This window comes from Ursus americanus, chromosome 33 (assembly GCF_024610735.1).
Source record: "Ursus americanus isolate L20-20 chromosome 33, mUrsAme1.1.p, whole genome shotgun sequence".
Lineage (NCBI taxonomy): Eukaryota > Metazoa > Chordata > Mammalia > Carnivora > Ursidae > Ursus > Ursus americanus.
In genome coordinates this window covers 20802723-20821681 of record NC_142159.1, presented here as the reverse complement: position 1 = coordinate 20821681, position 18959 = coordinate 20802723, and the positions used below count along the sequence as shown (strand labels likewise).

Below are 18959 nucleotides of genomic sequence, written 5' to 3'. Positions count from 1 at the left end.
AATAGGGCTTAAAAATAATATATGTGTTGTTTCTGAGAATTTAACAGATCCCTCATTAGCCTTGGAAAAGTGAAAAATCCATTTACATATAAACTTGGCAGGCGTCAAGGCTGGCGAAGGTTCTGGAATGGAGCACTGTGTATCCCAAACAGCATCACTGAGCAGTTAATGAATATTTTGGTACATTTGATGCACCACCAGTAAGCGAATCAGCCCTGTTGTGTGTGTGTTTTTAATGCTCGCAATGAATTAATTACAGAAGGCATTTAGCTCATTGTTCGCTTTTGTTGAGATTCTTCTTCAAGGTTTCACCTTGTGTGCTGTTTTACTGAAATATTTAAAGGTAACCCATGTACTCCTTCTGGCTTTGTTGGTGGGGCTCTCCAGATATGTTGGTAGGCAAACACCAGGTGGTTTAGGAGAATTGATAGTTTTCAATGTTAGCAAAGCCAAGCTGAACTAGATTTTATTGTCATTTCTACCTCCTCAAGATCTAGAAATGTTTCCAAAAATGTTCTCTGGTTTTGGTGATTTTGTATTCGTGTGCCCCAAAGCCTTCCTCCTGAGTTTATTTTCTGATGGACAGCAGTGAGGTCAGAATGGCTGGTGGTTTCCTGCGTTCCACTCTGTATCAGATTTTGAACTGTGGTTTCTTTGCTCTTGTTTCTACCATCATGGTGTTATCTGGTACCAGTAAGACTTTCACTGGCAAGACTTCAGTGCATTTCTCACCCGTCAGTGCTTGAAGCTGCCCTGTGGGATTATTGAGCCCCTATGTTGGGATGACCCAAATTATGCAAAGTCTTTCATTTTTATTCACGGTTCTCCCTTCTGCCCTTTATTATAAGCAGCCCATTCCACTTCTCCTCTCTTCCTGAGCCTGTCTGGTGGAAAAAGAAAAGATTCTGAAGCTCTAACAGCCAATTTTAAGACTCAAGGGAAAAAAAAAAAAAGGGAAATGTAGAACAATTTACCAAATAAAAGAGGGCAAATTATTCTTGAAAGGATTAGCTTTCCGCAGTGCCTGGACCCAATCCTATAGCTCACACCCCAGCCAAGGGAACTAGCCTAATGATTCTCCAGAGATATTGTGTAAACTCTAGTTTGTAAAAGCTAAGGAAATTAAAAAAAATTCACATTTTTTCTGTCCTTCACTAGCGTCTAGAACGGGATTTCAGAAATGTTCAATATTGCTTAAGAAAACACCTCCCCAGAATGTTGGATTCATTCGACAATTTTTATTGTTCGTGGTGTTGAGCACGATTTTCCCCCCTTTTTATCTAATGAGCCTAGAATATCCCATATAATGTGGTTACTGTGTAGAACTGTGTTATTATCTCATTTTCTCCTGATCCCCAGTCAATGCCTGCTAGAATTTTCTCACTTACATAGCCAGATAAAACGGAACAGGGTACGATGGATATTGCCCAAAGTCACGCCTCTAAAAGGAGGGTGGGTTGAGTCCTCTTCCTAAGGGGGAAGAAAACAGAAGGTCAGGTAGAAGTGTTTGGTGTCTGGACCCACCATTTCTTTTGCCTACTTTTGTTCAAAGACTCTTCCCCCTTGTCTTTCAGACTAATATAGGATGAGGTAAATTGTGATTAGTTTGGTCTAAAAATACCACCCTAATTTCTTTTCTCCCCAAACCACTAACTTTTTGAAATGTTATTTGTGGTTATCCCTAGGTCTGTGGCTGAAGTCAATTAGAATCATGTTACCTAATGCCCCCAGGCTCAGAGCATCTCTGTAAGATTAGTGTTGCCAAATTTATAAAATGCTAAGGAACCCCAACGGTCGGGGTGATATAGGGTTTTCGGTTTTGAAGGAGACAGCTAGAGATATGCGATTTCTAAGGAGACTCTTTATCGAGAATTTTTGGAAATTCAGTGATTTTCCATTCATGGTTTGACATTGCTTCTTACCGCCATTGCAAAGACGAATGAATGTACTTATTTCATATTCTAAGTTCATCAATAATGGGAGGTCAACAGAATGTGAACATAACTTCTGTGTGCCTCCCTCCCTTCAGCTGCATTTTGTGATATTAATAGATGTGCCATAGATCAGCGTATAGGAGGACGAAAGCTTCTCCAGTAACCACATCCCTTAACTTGGTTGGTGTAATAGCCTGCTCACTTCCACACCCAGAGGACTCTTAACAGCATTAGATTATGATGAAATGCTCTGACATCAGCCTGCGAGTTGAATGAAGTCAGGCACAAAGTATTCCAGAGAACCTGGAGGCCGCTTTCGAGAGTGGCTGCTTAAAAGGCATAATCGATTCAAGTCACATCTGTCTTGGAAGCAATAAATCCTGCTTAGGAGAATGTCAAAGGCAAAAGCATTGCTGGGCTATGAAATCCTACCTCTGAGGATTATAAAACAGTATGCACAGAGCAAACACGTCTCCCAAGTACAATAGGGGCGCCGGACATGATTGGCAGGTGTGACGGTCCATTCTGGAGAACGGAATGGCTCAGATGGCATCCTGGAGGCCCACAGCTTGTTAATTCCCTACATGTCTGTCTGAGCATTTCAGGGGTGTCTCAAAGAGGCAGGGCTCCTCTGTTTGCATTCCATTCCCCTTGTAGTCCGCAGGCCCCCAAATTCAGTGACGTGGACCATTCAGACCACATTGGAAACCTGATCTTGTGGGTTTTGCTCCTGAGAGCACCGGCTAAACCCAGAGTGCCGACTCAGCCTCATGAGCGATTAGATTCATAACACCAAAGAGGCAGTTCTTTCTGGTAGAGATTAATTCTTTTACTCGTCCTGTGTGACTCTGCATGCTAAGAGGGGTTGATTACAGCAAATTAAATCTCCTATTGGCAGTTCTCTCCTCCTTCCCCCCAAAGACCTAATATCATTATTTATTAAGGGGTGAACAAATGCTTGGGAAAACAATAAGATCGCTTTGCTGGCAGCAAGGTCCTCTCCTGGAAGGGGGGGCACTAAAAGGCAGAGACTTTCCATGCCCCATGGGCTCTCCTTCTGCAGTCACGGCAGCGAAGAAGGGCCCGTGTTCTGCTGCCCGGGCCTGGCGGAGTGGGGAGGTGCGAGGCCCTTCTCCCGGGACTATAGACTGGGTTTGAAGGTGGAACTTGTTTAAGCGAGGCGAGTCCCGAGTGCACCCCTCCCAAAGGTCCCTCTCTAGGAAGGAAGGAAGCAAGACTTAGACAACAAAAATCAACCCCACAGCCATCCTCTCTAAGCCAGTGTGTGCCGAAGGCCTGGCACAAATCGAATGTTAGGCGGAAAATAAATGAAATCTGCTTGATCCTCTGGCCCGCCCTTCCTCAGCTCTTCCCTCCTCTCTTCCCTTTTCCTTTTTCTTTCCTTTTGCTCCTCCCTCCACCCCACCCAGAGCATCCCCTCCTTTCCTCCTGTTTTCTTCTTCGCTACACTCCCACTCCTCTCTCCCCTGCCTCCCTTCCTTTCCTTCCCCTCTCCTTTCCTTTCCTCTTCTGCCTTTCTTTCTCTTGTTTGTATTCACGGAACTTGAAAGCATATTTGCCAAAACCACGTATTCCCCTTGCCAAGCGTGAGGGAGAGCGGCAGCAGGACATGGAGTGACTGGCAGGAGGCAAGCCTGGGATCCGGGAGGCAGAAGGGGTTCCTGCCGGGATCCGAGATTCCGTGTGATGGCCCTCTGGGTAGTGTGATTTTCTTTTCTAGAAGGTTCTAGAAAACTCCTCTCGCTGGTTGACTATGCTTTCTGATTAATTTCCGGTACCATTGGGCCAATTTAACACAAGTAGATTGGCTGTTTGAGCTGCCCGGACACTGTCACTCTCTAGACTGGCCTTGAATGGGGAAGTGTGGTCTGGAACAGAGACCCCACAGAGGAAAACTTGGCTCAGGCTCCAGACAAATAGGTAAGGAGGGATGGCTTGTCAGCTTGTTTTGGGAAGGAGACCTTGGGAATCAGGTCATTGATACACAGTCATGACAGCCGTACCCTGGAAGAGGATCTCTCCCTTCTCTAGCACTTTCCATCCCTCCACGTGCTTTCTGAAGCCAACACCGTGCTCAGGGCATGGACCCGGTGGTCTCTACTAGTGCAGGTATCTGGGGCTTTCTGGCTGCAGCTGGCTTCAAGGTCATGCCAGGAGCGCCACCCTGTCAACAGCCCTAGGGGATATCTTGCCCTTAAATCACACAAACCGAGGCACCAGAGGATGCTTGTCTCTCAAGGTCACAGTAGCTCCCCGAGCACAGATTTTTCGTAGTATCTTTTGAAATGTGACCCCGTGTGGGAGCAAGAAACGAAATGTCCCTACATTGTGGCAAGCAGAGAAGAAACTCTGACATTAGAATGGGGGCAAAGTTTTTAACCAAAGAAAATCACCCTGGGGATATGTTTAAGTCTATTCATGCTGTCAGATTTCCACCTCTTATGGGTCCTAGGAGAAAGAAATACTTAAATGGACGCTGAAGTGGTTAGTTCACCTAACTAGGAAGCTACAGTGGTAAGGGGATTATTCAAAGGAGTCTCAGCTTAGCCCCTCCAGTAATCCACGTGCTCCATTACCCATCCGTCCCGTGCATTCAGAAAGGCAGTGCTTACTTTCCGTTCTCAGATGCAAACTGTGAAACCAGGAGGTCCGAAGCTTGCAGCTTCTTATATAACTCATGCGAACCCACTTCCCATTCTGCCATGGTGATTTTGATCTTTAAAAACATTTTTGTTAAATAAATAAAATTTACCTTGTAGGCATCACCAGGCTTAGATGCAATCCCGGTTACAAAGCCCCTACAGTCCCCTTCCTTGCTCAAACGGAGGGTGACACATTAAATTGCAATGCTGTTCTGATAAACTTGAGTCTAGGTATTTCTTACGTTACTAGTGAAAGGTCGCCTCCTCTGAGACTTCTGCCATCTTTGTAAAACCCATAAGGCAGAATTTTAGGGAAAGTTCTGAAACACTGAGATCCGTGCTTTCAGTATTTACATGGTAAGATCTGGGTACAGTTGGAACTGAGACTCAGGAGAAACTGGATTCCTGTCCATCGCTGTACCCTGAAGGAAAGGAGCTTCTCTTAGGATGGGTCATGTTTGAACAAAATAGTGTGTCAAACTGGTGTAGCTTCCACGGATATGTAGATATGGTGCTAGAGGGAAATGTGGGGATTAATTTTCACACCACAGAAACTTTATGCCCCGTTTTTAAATACTACATATTTGTTTCAATGATGTAGATTTTAAATGGTAATATGCTAGAATTTATGCTGGTCTGATTATTGATGGTCTGTGGTATAGTGAGGGAATCTGAAATAGTAGCAAAATCATGGGAAGAAGGCAAGGGGTGAGGACTCCAGTTGGGTTTTTTGGTCCTTAGAAAAAAAGACCAGGTCTAATTACCATAACAAGGGAAGGAAAAATAAAATAAGATGAAGACAGAGAGGGAAGCAAACCATAAGAGACTCTTAACTCTAGGAAACAAACAGGGTTGCTGGAGGGGAGGGGAGGTGGGTGGAAGGATGGGGTAACTGGGGGATGGGCATTAAGGCGGACACTCGATATAATGAGCACGGGGTGTTATATGCACCTGATGAATCACTAAATTCTACCCCTGAAACTAATCATACATTATATGTTACCTAAATTGAATTTAAATTAAAAATTTAAAAAAAAGAAAAAGCTTCTATCTTCATGAAAGAAGATGTTAGTTAAAAAAAACAAAACAAAGCCAACAAGGGTGATATTGGATGGAAGCAAATAGGGTTAACCTTAGGAAACCTGAGAACCACATCTCAGGAAAGACAGGCACGAGGACAGCAAGGGAGAGATAGGTCTCAGGAATTAAAGAAAAGTTACATGAAGGTACTGTGGTTGGGATCAGTTGGCTCCAACTATTTTCTCTCTCTGTGTCTCTTTGGTCAAGATTCACATTCTTAGAAGAGTCTGATGGTCATGTCTTACGTCAATGGGCCCTTTTCCCCACTGACCAGGGGAGGGTGTGCACGTTGAGGGATGGTCCCACCTAGATGGCATGCAGTGTGGGGAGCCATTGTCCCACAAGGTGGGAGAGAGGATGCTGGGTGGATGAGGGCAATAATAAATCCATCCTGCACTCCATATGCTTACACTTGGTCTGCACCCCAGCACGGGGGTTGGTAGCACACTGAGCTCTAGAGACAGAAAGGGACAGAACATTGGCCTTGCCCCGGAGGGACTCGGGATATAATGGGGCAGATGATCAGACACTGAAGTGCCCTGTGATCAATACTGAGGAAGGCGTGCGTGGGGGCCACGGAAGTCCAGAGAAGGAAGTGGCTGGTATTTGCAGATCACTTTATGTTTACAAAGCACTTCTGCCAGCATTTTCTCTTCTTTTGCTCTCAGCCATGAGAAGGACAGGAGGTTGAGTAGTATTATCTCTATTTTGAAAATTGGATATTAAGCTTTAATAAAATAGACTTTTTTGGTATCATTTCATCCAGCCCATCACAAAGCAAGTGTAAATGATTTCTTGCTTGTAGGTGGTGACCCTCAGAGTATTTGCTTCCTAAAGGGGTTATTAAATAGAGGGAAAGGGAGGGTGTTATTTGGGGAAAGAAGCAGATTAAAACCTGGCTTCAGACATACAACAGCATTCCTAACTCAAAATGTTTTTAAGGTTAATAAATATGCAATGCTTTCCTAAAGCTAAGCTCTACCCTTTCAGACTCTTAGAAGGTGTAGGGTGCTAAGAACAGGGTTTTCAAAATCTTTAAATGGAATATAAAAGGTATCACAGGTCCCCCCTTGATATTCTAGTCTCCTCATGGTATTCTGTAGTTATATTGGTAAAACTCCAAAAATAACACCCAACCCCACCATCACCCTTAGGTGAGCGGTTCTCAACTGAGAGGGGAGGAGAGCATTTTCGCCCCACCCAGAAGCATTTGGCAGGATCTGGAGGTGTTTCTGACCATCACAGCTGGTGTAGCTTGGTGCATTGGGGTGGCGGCGCTTCTAGAATCTGGTGGCTAAAGGCCGGGCATGTTGCCAAACTTTCTACCATGCACAGGATGGGCCCCCAAGACAGAGAATTCTCCAGCCCCAATGCCAATAGCGTTGAGATCGAGCAACCCTGCTTTTAGAACCAATGCTACCTTTTTCATTGGTCATGAAACTCCTCCAGCCTCAGAATTGCTTTGTTTGGAGCCCTACAATGAATCATAGTTGGTCCTCAAGATATATCTTTGTTATCATTTTCTCGTTGTTTATTGGGCATCTATAATGTGCCGAGCACTGTGCTAGACTGTGGGGAACCCCAGCAAGAACAAAAGCATGGCTCTTTGCCCTCAAGGATTTTGTATGGTAGTGGGTGGGTAGCTACAAGTATGTAAGTCAACAAATAATTGCGAGTTTCGATAGTTGTCTTAAAGATGCATTAGGACCCAGTTTAGATAAGGGTTCAAGTGTTTTCCCTTTGAACACAACATTTAAGCTGAGATCTTCAGGGAGGGACAGGGAGGGAAGGAAAGAGGGAGAGAATGTGACCTCTACTCATGCATTCTTGCATATTATTTGTCCTTTAATTTAGTTGTATGTATTTAATACTCCTCCGTGAGGTAACTGGAAATAGATTCCCTGGGATGTTGCAAAAGATCTAAGCAAATTATTTCCCAGAGATTTACATTTAACTTAGAGGATACGAAAGTTCTAACTGGTCCCTCAGGAACAGAGAATCTTTTCTTTTTTGCCTGTGGGTGTCCACAGAGGAACCGGGATCTCTTGTCTTCTTTTGCTAGATGCCGTGGACATAGAGACACATACAAAGGAAGGCTAGCGTCAGAGCTGTTTGAGCTACATGACGCACGGGAGCCAGGTGGGCAAAGGGAAATCCGGGGAGACGTAGACACGGGAATGAAGAGGTGGAGGCTGGCCATGCTCACGTGAAGAGCGGCCGTAGAGAACCTGGCCGGCAGTCAATTCTCAATTACGCACCGAGAGATTAGTAACTGTATGGATTATTATGGGCAAAGCATTGCTTCCCCTGTGGCACGCACTCAGGAAATGTAAACCGATGTTAGTCTGAGTGAGACACAATTAGAAAGGTAATTTCATTGCCAATATTTTTTTTTTCTGCCATAATGGAATTCAATATCAGACTTTTCTTTTGGTATCAGTAACTTGGTACTTTCAAAAGCTGTGGCTCTCACCCATGAGTCAGATACTAGAGAGCGGAATGGATGCCATATAATTATAATCCTAAAATCACTTATGCATTGAATAGTAAATCCTCTGCAGAGATGTTGGGGCCTCCTAGTCACGTGAAACTCAAACATTTCCCTGTACAGCAGCCAGGTAAATTGAGGCACAGTGTTGCTGAATGCCATCCTCCCCATCCTACGTTAGATCTAGGAGTAGAACCAACAAATCTCCTTGATGCCAGCTCAAGCTAATATTCCCTGTTCCTCACTCCCTTGTCTCTTAGGAAATCACATTTAAAGGCAATTTATTTATTTATTTTTAAAGATTTTATTTATTTATTTGACAAAGAGAGAGAGCACAAGCAGAGGGGAGCAGCAGGGGGAGGAAGAAGCAGGCTGCCTGCTGAGCAGGGAGCCCAACGTGGGGCTCCATCCCAGGACCCGGGAATCATGACCTGAGACCAAGGCAGACGCTTAACTGACTGAGCCACCTAGGAGCCCCTTAAAAGCAGTTTAATGGTGAGATGGTGACTTGGCTCTTCCAAGTTCTCACTTATTCCTGTGGACTTGAAATAAATGTAGTCGTTTTGGCCAGCTTATCCTGGATACTTAATTTCAGAATGGACATTCGTATCTTGGGTTCCTGATACGCACCTACGATCTCTTTCTCTTTCCTCGGAAAGTATAAGACAAGGAAACAGGTTCATGATAAGATTGATAATGAAAATCATGGCATGGATTTGTATCAGTTAACTACTGCCACATAAAAAAGTCATCCCAGAATTAATTGGTTTAAAATGACAACTTTAATTGATTTATGTCTGTGCATTGACTGGGCAATTTTGCTAATATGGGCAGGCACGATTGATCTTGAGTGGTCTCACTCCCATATCTGTGGTCACTGGGCCCTGGCAGATCTAAGATGGCCTTGGCTGGTGTCATTCAGCTGTCCTCCACATATCTCTCATATCCGCTCAGCAGGCTAAACTCTGGAATATTCTCATATTGGTGACAGGTGTCCATAAAAAAAAAAAAAAAGCAAATGGACAAAAGCAATCACTTTTCCAGTCTACATTTGTATCAAATTTGCTACTATTCCATTGGCCAAAACTAGTCAAGTTACCAAACCCAGAGTCAGTGTGGGATGACACGACCAAGAGGGTGTATCAAGCACGGTGCGTTAGTGTAAACAATCGACCCCATAAAGCGAAGTAGCAAAAGATTTCTAAGCACAGCTCTTGATGACATTTGATCTTTTGGAAATGAGAGTCTGAAATGTCCTAATTAGCAGGCTTCATGCACATTCTCTTTTGGAAAGACCGAGCCAGTCAGTTTGTTTAGAGGGACATGAATTGTGTTCTTCTGCCCTTATCCAAGCACAGAGGACAGACTGTGTTTGACCAGCTGGAGGATATATTTCAAGAGGGCTCTATGTCAGGCTGGAACAGGATGATTTCAAATGGGCCTGTGACCAAGTGTGAGAAGTGTGCACTTGTGCTAGCTCTAGACACATGATGAGCCATTAAAATCCCATTGTTCTAGCTGGTCCTTCAAGCCAGGTGCATGGTTAAGTTGTTCAACACCCACTTCCTGAGCTTATACTAACCACATGAAAGGTACAGTGGTAAACACTGCAGGGAGATATGAAAAGTAAAAGTAATAAAGGATCGTTGAGTTCTCACTGTGTGCCAAACCCTCTGCTAAGGACTTTACCTTACCTCCAAACCTCATTTGTGAGGTATGTGTTATTTCCCCTATTTTATGGATGAGGGAATGAGGCCCAGAGAGGAAAACTTACCGAAGGTCACATATCTAGTGAGTAGCTATGCTACTTTAATTGCAAAAAAAAATGCCTGGAGTTCTTTACTTTCTCTTTTTGCAGTATGCCTTGGTAGCCTTTCTCACTGAGAGCTGGGGTTTGCTTTCCCATCCCTTGAATCCGAGCTGGCTTGTGATTTGTTTTGGCCAAGAGAATGTGGTGGAAGAGTGGGTCAGTCCAGGGGTTGCCTGGGAGACAATCAAAACTCTGTCTTCATTTTCAGAGAAAGCTGTGGCCAAAGAGGTGGGTCTGGGACTCATCAGTACGTGTACCATCTGCTGGAGTCCTGCTGTATCCTAAAGTTCTCAGTAGCACACAACAGAATCCACTTTAATTTAAGGAGAAAGGCTTTAAAAAAATTTTTTGGAGACATTTTTGATAGTTTACAGAATCTCCAGGAGGTCTTGAAAACTAGGTTTGGAGGCTACCTGGCCGGGAATAACCGTAGTCAGGAGAAACCAGTCAAGACTGTTAGTGGAAACCATCCAGCAGCTGCTTCACCCAGGGCAGCACCTGTAACATGAGGACTGGACAGAACCTTCCCCAGGGCTATTCTGAAGAACCAAGTTCTTCTGCCTCAAGTGGCTGAAGGAGCCACTCTCCTCCCACACGGAGGCTACCTCCTTGAGGAAGAACCTAGGCTACCTGGCAACCCTAGCCACAGGGGACTCTGGGAAATGTAGTTTTAGATTTCCATTTTCTGTAGTTCAGGGGAGTAGGTTAGAAGATGTTGGAATGTGTGAGTGAACCGATGTGGGGAACCCCAGACATAAGCACACAGGAAATTACACAGGGACATCATACAGCGAGGAACAGAAGAAGACACAATGTGGAGTAGATGAAAAGTCCCCTTCTCACTTCAACTAGATTGAGATTTCTGTCATTTGCAGCCTGTCATTTGCAGCCTTGACTTATAGGACACCTAAACTTTATAGAAATGCCATCCTTTCTCCCCAGTGCCATCCTGTCAATATGCCATGTGTTCCTTCCCATGATTAACCACAGAGCCAAGTGGGAGCTTTCTCTAAGCAGGGGCATCTGGCCCCTTGCAATTAAGCTCCAGGAACCTTCTTGCCTGTACTTTAACACTTAGGCAGTTTTATACGGTTGCTTATACACTTAAATGCAGTCAGTCACGCACAGGGCTTGAATTCAAAGAAGACCTGTATAAACCAACAGTTATTTTAAATCAGTAAGCTACTAAGAAGTTTGAATATGTGCATGGAGGTGGCACAAGGAGTTTTGGTTTTTTTTCCACCTGGGACTGGACAAAAAAACAAAACAAAATAAAAAAACACCAAAAAAACCAACTCGTTGTTCTGGAAGCACAAGCTGTTCACTGGTGTTCATAAGTAATGTGCCTCACATCTCAGTACATGTTTTCATGGGTTTTTCAATGTATTTCTGAATGAAATTTGAACCAGTGTTTGCAGAAATACCTCCACAAATAGCTCTACAGTTGTGCAGAACACTGGTCATGGAGGCCCCATATGGCGTTTTCTCTAGCTTCACCAAAAGGGACCAACTCCTTTGTTACAGGTTGAATTGTGTCCTCCAAAAAAGACGTGGGAAGTCCTAGCATCCGTAACCTCAGAATGTGGCTTATTGGACCTACAGTCGTTACAGAGGGAATCAAATTAAAATGAGGTCATTAGAGGGGTGCCTGGGTGGCTCAGTCGGTTAAGCACCTGCCTTCGGTTCAGGTCGTGATCCCAGGGTCCTGGGATTGAGCCCCGAATCAGGCTCCCTGCTCAGCGGAGTGTCTGCTTCTCCCTCTGCCCCTCGCCCTGGCTTGGGTTCTCTCTCTCGTTCACTCTCTCTCTCTCTCTCAAATAAATAAATAAAATCTTTTTATTTTTTAAAGAGGTCATTAGAGTGGGCCCTAATCCAATATGACTGGTGACCTTGTAACAAGGGGAAATTTGGACACGGAATCACACGTGCACCGAGGGAAGGCAGTGTGATGTCACAGGAGAATGCAGTGGGATGCATCTAGATGTCTGAGGCCCCCGAAGCTGGGAAGAGAGGCCAGGACGGATTCTCCCTTAGAGTTTTCAGAAGGAAACAAACCTGGTCTCACCTCGATTTTGGGCTTCTAGCTCCAGACCCATAAGACTATGAATTGTTCCTGTTTTAAGCCACGTGGTTTGTGGCACTGTGTGATGGAAGCCACAGGAAGCGAATACACCCCTGCTGATGAGGAAATCACAGACTAAGAAGGCGTGGGACATTTTCAGACCAGGCACAGTGTGGTTCGGAGTAGCATATTTTTGTTTTCATCATGGGATGAAAAGGATTGTGATGGAAAGCCAACATGCACGTTTCCTTGCTCTCCAGAGAGTTCACAGTGCTGAATGTCGCACCTGGGGGTTTTATTTCATCCAAGATAAGTGAAGGGTGCTGTAAGGGCCTGGGCGTGGCGTGGCAGGTGGCCTGTCCTACCCGCAGTTGCCGGAGGTGGTACCACTGTTGCTTCTGCCGCGATAACAACATCACACATAATTTGTTGATTCCCTATTGTTGGTTTCTCTGTGTGATGGGAAGTTGTCACCTGGCTTCTTCCTTTCTTTTCATCATCATAACTGCCTCCACTCTGTCATCCTTCCAACGCTAAATCAAAGGGAAGCGTGTCTTCTCTCATCTGGGAAGTATCCCGGATGCCCATCATTAACGCAGAGGAGCACTTGACATTTTAGATCATCATTAGGGCTGCTTGATTGGATTCAGCCGAGCCGTGGCACTCTGGTAGGACTGTGGGGGCAGATAAGCAAGAGAGATGGAGATCTAGCGAAGTTCACGGGCAGCTGTTGCCCTGGCACAGGGTCATGAGCTCCCCCCACCCCCACCCCAAGAGCCGGCTGTCTCCCGGGATGCAGCGTCTGGCTCAGTGTGGCAGATCTGGTTGTCATCTTTCCGCTGCCATCTTCTGCCTTGGGAGGAATTGTGAAGTGGGTTGACTCTCTCTCCCGGGACTCTGCACCTGCCCCTGCCTATCAGCTCTTCTTCTGCATCAGGCTTCCATCTTGTGGGCCCAGGTCCTCAGTGGGCTTTCTTCAGTCAGGCCTGCCCCTTCCACATTGTTTTCTGTGCCCCCTAGACCCATCGTCTCCCACCGGGCTTCTGGAAGGTTGTGCATGCGTTATCCTATGGGCATTTGATGGCTGCCCTTTCTTCTCCATTCTGCAGAGTGAAGAGTACTGTGGAGGAGAGAAGCATGGGGCTCTGGGGAGGAGCCCAAACTAGAGTAGCTGAGGGAGGGGGAAAAGGACCCCAGCCAGCACTTTCCAGAGAAACCGATTTTGAATACTTGTGCAGCATTGAAGTCTGGTGAGGATAGAGGTTTGGGGTTGAGAAATCTCAGCCTCTTACGGGACTGCCTACTCATCTAACTGTAGTGCCATCTTGTTTCTCTTGTGTCAGCCCCTCTCTGGGTTTTGTTGGAACATTCGAGTACAGTTTTGATTTCAGGGGAGCACACGTAAGCAGTTGGCCCAGGTGGCTGGAAAATGGATTTCCGCCAAGGAGATCAGTCATTCGGGAAAGAGCCCATAATTTTTTTTATAGAAACAACAATCTCTTATATAGGAAAAAAAGGATTTTTTCTTCTGTAAGCACATCTGAATGTTCTTCATTAGTAGAATATCTCTGATTGATAAGCCTCTTCCTTATTCATCAATGTGGACAAGTTTATTCTTCCAAAGCCGAGTGATTGGTATCATTTAGCATTCCTCATTCCTCTGCCTTCTCTTCCCTGGGCTTCTGGGGACCTCATTTTCATTCTAAGTTGCTGACAGCTCCTTGTCTATGCCCAGGTGTTTGTTAGGATTCAGTCCCAGAAGCCCAGAGAGCAGAGGATGGAGGGACAACTGGATTTGTTCAGAGCGGGCCATCTAAATAAAACCAGATAATTATCTGTTAGGGATTTCAATTACAAAAATGACTGACAGAAAAAGAAAATAACCAAACATTTGAAAACCAATCACAAAATGAAACAGAAATTACAGAATTACAAACTCAATAAACTGACAAAGTTACATAGGAGAAAATAGTTAATAGAGAAACTAGAACAGGATTTTTAAATAGATAAATTAATATCCTCAGAGAGATAACATAGAATATTGCATCTAAGAAATCAGAACAGAGGTCATTCATTTACCCATTCCTTGATTCCATTAGTATTTAATGAGCTGCTAATATAGGTTAGGCACAGTTGGTGCACTGAGGAGTGAATAGTAAGTAAAGCTAAGGCCTGGTCCTGGTAGAGCTTCAAGTCTAGTTAGGGGAGACAAAAAAATAATAATAACCAAGTAAATATATGTCAGCTGATGTGTGTTTTGATGAGAAATAAAGCAGGGTAAGAAGCTTAAGAGGTACAGGAATGGGAAGGAGGATATTATTTACATAGGACGGTCAAAAAAGGCATCAAGGAAGTGAGAGAGTTAATGAGCCAAGTCAAAATCAAGGGGAAGAATGTTCCAGATGGAAGGAACAGCAGGTGTCAAGGCCCTGAGTCAGAAGCATGTCTAAACTCTTCAGGGAACAATGAGAAGACCAATGTGGTTGGAGTAAGATGAGCAAGGGTGAGTGTCTTAGAAAATAAATCAGGAAGGTGGGGGCAGGGCAGAGCAGATTATTTTTGGCTTTGAAGGACTCTGGCTTTTACTCTGAGCAAGAAGGGAAGCCATGGAAGGTTTTAGGCAAAGAGCTTGATTTGACTTGACTGAATATTCTAAAAGGAGTAGTTGGACTGTTAGGGAAAAATCGACTATGGAGGATTAGAACTGGAGACTAGGTAACCAACTCGGAGACTGTTGAAATAACCCAGGTAAGAGACAATGTGATTTGGACCATTACCTCTTGAAGGTGGTGAGATATGGTCAGCTTCTGGAAATCTTTTGTAGGTAATGCCAACAAAATTTGTTGACCTACTGGATGTGAGGTGAGTGAGAGAAAGGCGTCGAAGAACCCAAGCAACTGGAAGAATAAAGACCACTCTAGAGAGGGAGGGGCAGAGGGGAACGTAGCTGGAGGTGGGATGGAGAGTTTGGTTTTGGCCAGACGTTCGAGGTGCTTAGGAGGCATCCAAGTGGAGATGTCGAGGGGTAAGTCTGGTGTTCAGCAGAAAGAACCCAGTTGGAGACACGCAGTCGTGAGACAGGCAGTTTCACCCAGATGCTTCATGTGAATGCAGAGAGAAGAGGTCCCAGGATGGAGCCCCAGGTCTGTCCACCTTTCAGGGGCTGGAGAGATGAGGAGGGGCTGCACAAAGACTGAGCGAGAACAACCCGTGAAGTCAGAGAACCCAGGGGAGCACTGCACCGTAAGAAGGTGAAGAAGGCATTTTAAGAGGCTGGAAGTGATCCCATGTGAGAAATTCTGCTGACCAATGAGCTGGAACGACGACTCTGATTGATCATTGGGCACAGCAACGCGCAGGAGATTGGTGACCAAGGCAGGGACAAATCTGATGGCGTAGAGTAGGGGAGAAAGCCCAGTGGGCATAGTTTGAGAGAGAATGGAGGAGGGGTGTCAAGGCAGGGAGTGGAGCGAACTTCCTCGAGGACTTCCAACGAGAAGCGGACGATTAGTGCAGAAGCTGGAAGGTGGAGTCGTGTGTTTTCTTAAATGGTGCTTGTTCTGTCTTGAAGAGAATGACCCAGCAGAGGGAGGAGGGCTGGTGATGCAGGGGAGCGTGGGACGGGCCTTCCGGGAGAGGTCCCTGTGTACATAGCTTGTCAAAGAGGAGAGAGGGTAAGAAAGAACCAACTAGAGATCTTGGAAAGAAAATAAATACAAATACTGAACCCCCCCCCACCTCATTTTCTGAGGAGCCTAGAAGAACGAACAACAGGAATGTCAGGTGAGGGAGTCTCCCAGGTGCAGCATGAAGGAATCACGGTGGGAATTCTAAAGAACAATGACGAGATGTGGACTGGGGGAGCAGGAGCAGCTGGAGAGAGATGCGGGAAAGGAAGGGAGGCGGTGTGTGAAGGCTCAGCTGGAGGTCACGTGTCCTCAGATGGGGCAGACCCACGGGTCCCACGCAGGGGTGATGATGGCAGTGGTCAGAGTCATAGCGGTAGCGGCGGCAACAATTCATGCATGAGAGCACCATTGAGACGTTTCCAGTGATCAAGAATAAAGAAAAAATGGAAAAGCCTCTAGAGGAGTGGTTGGTGTCACTCAGGTCACAAAGGGTCTTTGAGGTCAAGGAAAACGCTTGAATTTTGTCCAAGAGTAATGGAAGTCACCAAAGGGTTTTAAGAAGGTGGGAAGGGTGGTGACAAATATTGGGTTTGTTTACCCAGTCGTGTCGGGCTGCTGACGGAGATGACATGGGGAAGATTGGACGGCTGGGGGCGGGCGTGGAAGCCGGCAGCCACGTGAGGAGCTGTCAGAATCACGCCTTCAGGAGGCAGCTGCTCTGTGAGTAGGGAGCTGGCAAAGTGCTAAGCACTAAATGCGTGTATCAATCTCTTCAGTCTCCACCATGACCCTCCGTGACCTCCACTTGACACATGAAGAAATGGGTACACAGACAACTCGGGGAGGTCACCCAGCCAGTAGGCGGCAGAGCCGGGATGGGAACCTGGGTTGTCTGGGCTCAGAGCCCAGGCTTTTAACCAATACCCTGTAGGGCTTTGGACCAGGGCCGTAATAAGGGAGACTGGAGACGTGGGTGGGTTTGGGAGACGGCAGGCACAGGGGAGTGAGGCAGGGGGAGGGAAGAAAGGGATTAACAATGATGCCTATATTATTGCCTTGTGCAAATCAGTGGTACTTTTGCTGACGTGATTTCACGTCCCTGCTTTAGTGAAGCCCTAATTGCCCCCCACGGAATGGAGAATAAGTCCACGCTCTTCCTCCACTGCTGGTAAGTCTCTGTGCTGAACACCCTGCCAAAAAGGCAGCCGATGTTCGGTTTGCCCAGGACCAGCGGTCTTCAAGGATGTTTAAAACCAGGGAAGTCCCTGGCAGACCAGGACGAGTTGGTCACCCTCCTGCCATCCCCCTATCCCTCACTCTGCCCAGCCGCCCTGGCCTTGCCTTTAGATGGGTGGGCCTCTCCTTCCTCGGCCTTCGCAAGTACCGTTCCTGCCTTTGGACAGCTCTGTGCCTGGCACTTGGTACAGCTGCCTTCCCTGGTCCTCTGCTCTCAGCTTCAATGTCACTCCTCAGCGTGGCCTTGGTGACCCCCCTATCTCATGTAGCTCACCACCAGCATTCCTCGCACCCCTCGGAACTTATCACAGGTTCAATGACTTTATCAAATCATTTGATCACTCCTGTGCTCTGTCATTGGCTCCAGGAAGGCAGGGCCTACGTCTGTCTGGTTTACTTGTGTACATATCGAAAGAAGGTCTTGGAGGACCAAAGGAGAGACGTCGTCCGCAAGGGCAGCCAGAGACATTTTACTGGTGTATCAGGAAACACTGCCTTACCAGAAGATCCCAGAAAAGGTTACCAAGAGAGCTTGCAGCAAAAAACACATTTAAGAAATTAAGGCTTGCGACTATGTTCCCAGCATTTCTCCCCTCTCCCCTCACCCTCCGCCCTGCTTTGGTCCATTAAGAGACAGAGCTGAGAGCCCCGCATGGATCTTGGGCTTGGTTGCTGGACAGACTATGAATTTTGCAAGTCATGTTCCACCTGACATCTTCCTTCCACTTGTCCCCACTGCAGACAGAAGAGCTGAGATTTGGGGAAGCCACTGCTTGGAGTTACCCGGATGACTGCTCTGTTTTATTCGTATCACAAATAAAAGTGGGCAGGATTTCATACGGTTTAACCTTTCTTTGACACATGCATGCCTTGTGCAGTCTTGTTTTGGTATTCTTTTAAAACTTAACTCTTGCTCATAACAGTGAAAAATTGGAAACCAAATACAAATCTAAGAACATTTGATTGGGTACATGAGTTTTGGCACATCCCTAGAGTGGAATACTCTAGAACCATTAAACACAATTAGGTAGGTCTACGTCCACTGACATGGAAACATGTCTGTGATAAATTGATAAATAAAAAGAAAAAAAAAGCCCGGAAGGAAATGCGCAGAAATGATCACAGGCGTAATCTCTGAACAACGAGAGAATAGATCTTTAATTTTCTTCTTTATTTCATTTTGTTTTTCTGAATTTCTCCAGTGAGATGTATTCTTTTCATAACCAGTAGGGGAAAGCTCTTCTCCTATTTAGAAAAAGCAAAACTGAGTTTGAGAGAAAAAAAACATGTCTCATTAATATTTATTTTTCTGCAGAACTACCCTTAGTCTCCTAAAGGTTCAGAATGAGCCTGGAATACATATGTCGTGTATAATATATGTTCTTGGTAATATATTTCAGGCTACACATATGAAATGCAGGAAACGTACTATCGAAGTGTGTAATATGGCACATGCTTATGGTATATGTTCATGTACATGTGTCTACATCATACATAATTTATATGCGTACATCTTATCCTTTATTCGGTATATTGTTTTGCTAAATTTATTTTTCCAAGTGAAATAATGTGCGTCTTATTCAGATAATCAATTTACAACATAATCCTTTTCATTCCTGTGCTGGAAGTGAATACCCACCAATGGTCTTGGGTTGCTTTTTTCTTTCTTTTCGTTTCATTTCTTTTTCCTTTTTTTTTTCTTTTTCTTTTCTTTTCTTTCTTTTCTTCCTGTCTTCTTTTTCTTTTTAATGAGACTTTTTTTGAAAAATGAAGCACCCAGCTGGCTGGCTCCACTGAGGACCATGGAGCTCCTGGCAGCATCATTAGTATTTGTTACTCAAACACAGGCTTTCCTCAGGAGTGCTCCCCACACACCTGTGCCTCTTCATTTGATTGGTGCGTGGCCTGTCCCAGCCCAGTCTATCTCGGGGGAAGGGGTGGGTGTCAGGCAAGGTGATGAATGATGAGCCAAGATGGCCTTTGGGGATCTGGTTTTGCATCTTGACTGATAACACATTCTCAGCTCCCAAATGCCTGTAATTGGCATTGCTTTTGAG

The 18959-nt window shown here is 45.4% G+C and overlaps 1 protein-coding gene across 1 annotated transcript in view; it reads left to right on the top strand.

Moving 5' to 3' along the window:
- The window catches only part of KAZN (kazrin, periplakin interacting protein), a 1013652-nt gene that overhangs the window by 243795 nt on the left and 750898 nt on the right, over nt 1–18959 (top strand). The window lies entirely within an intron of this gene.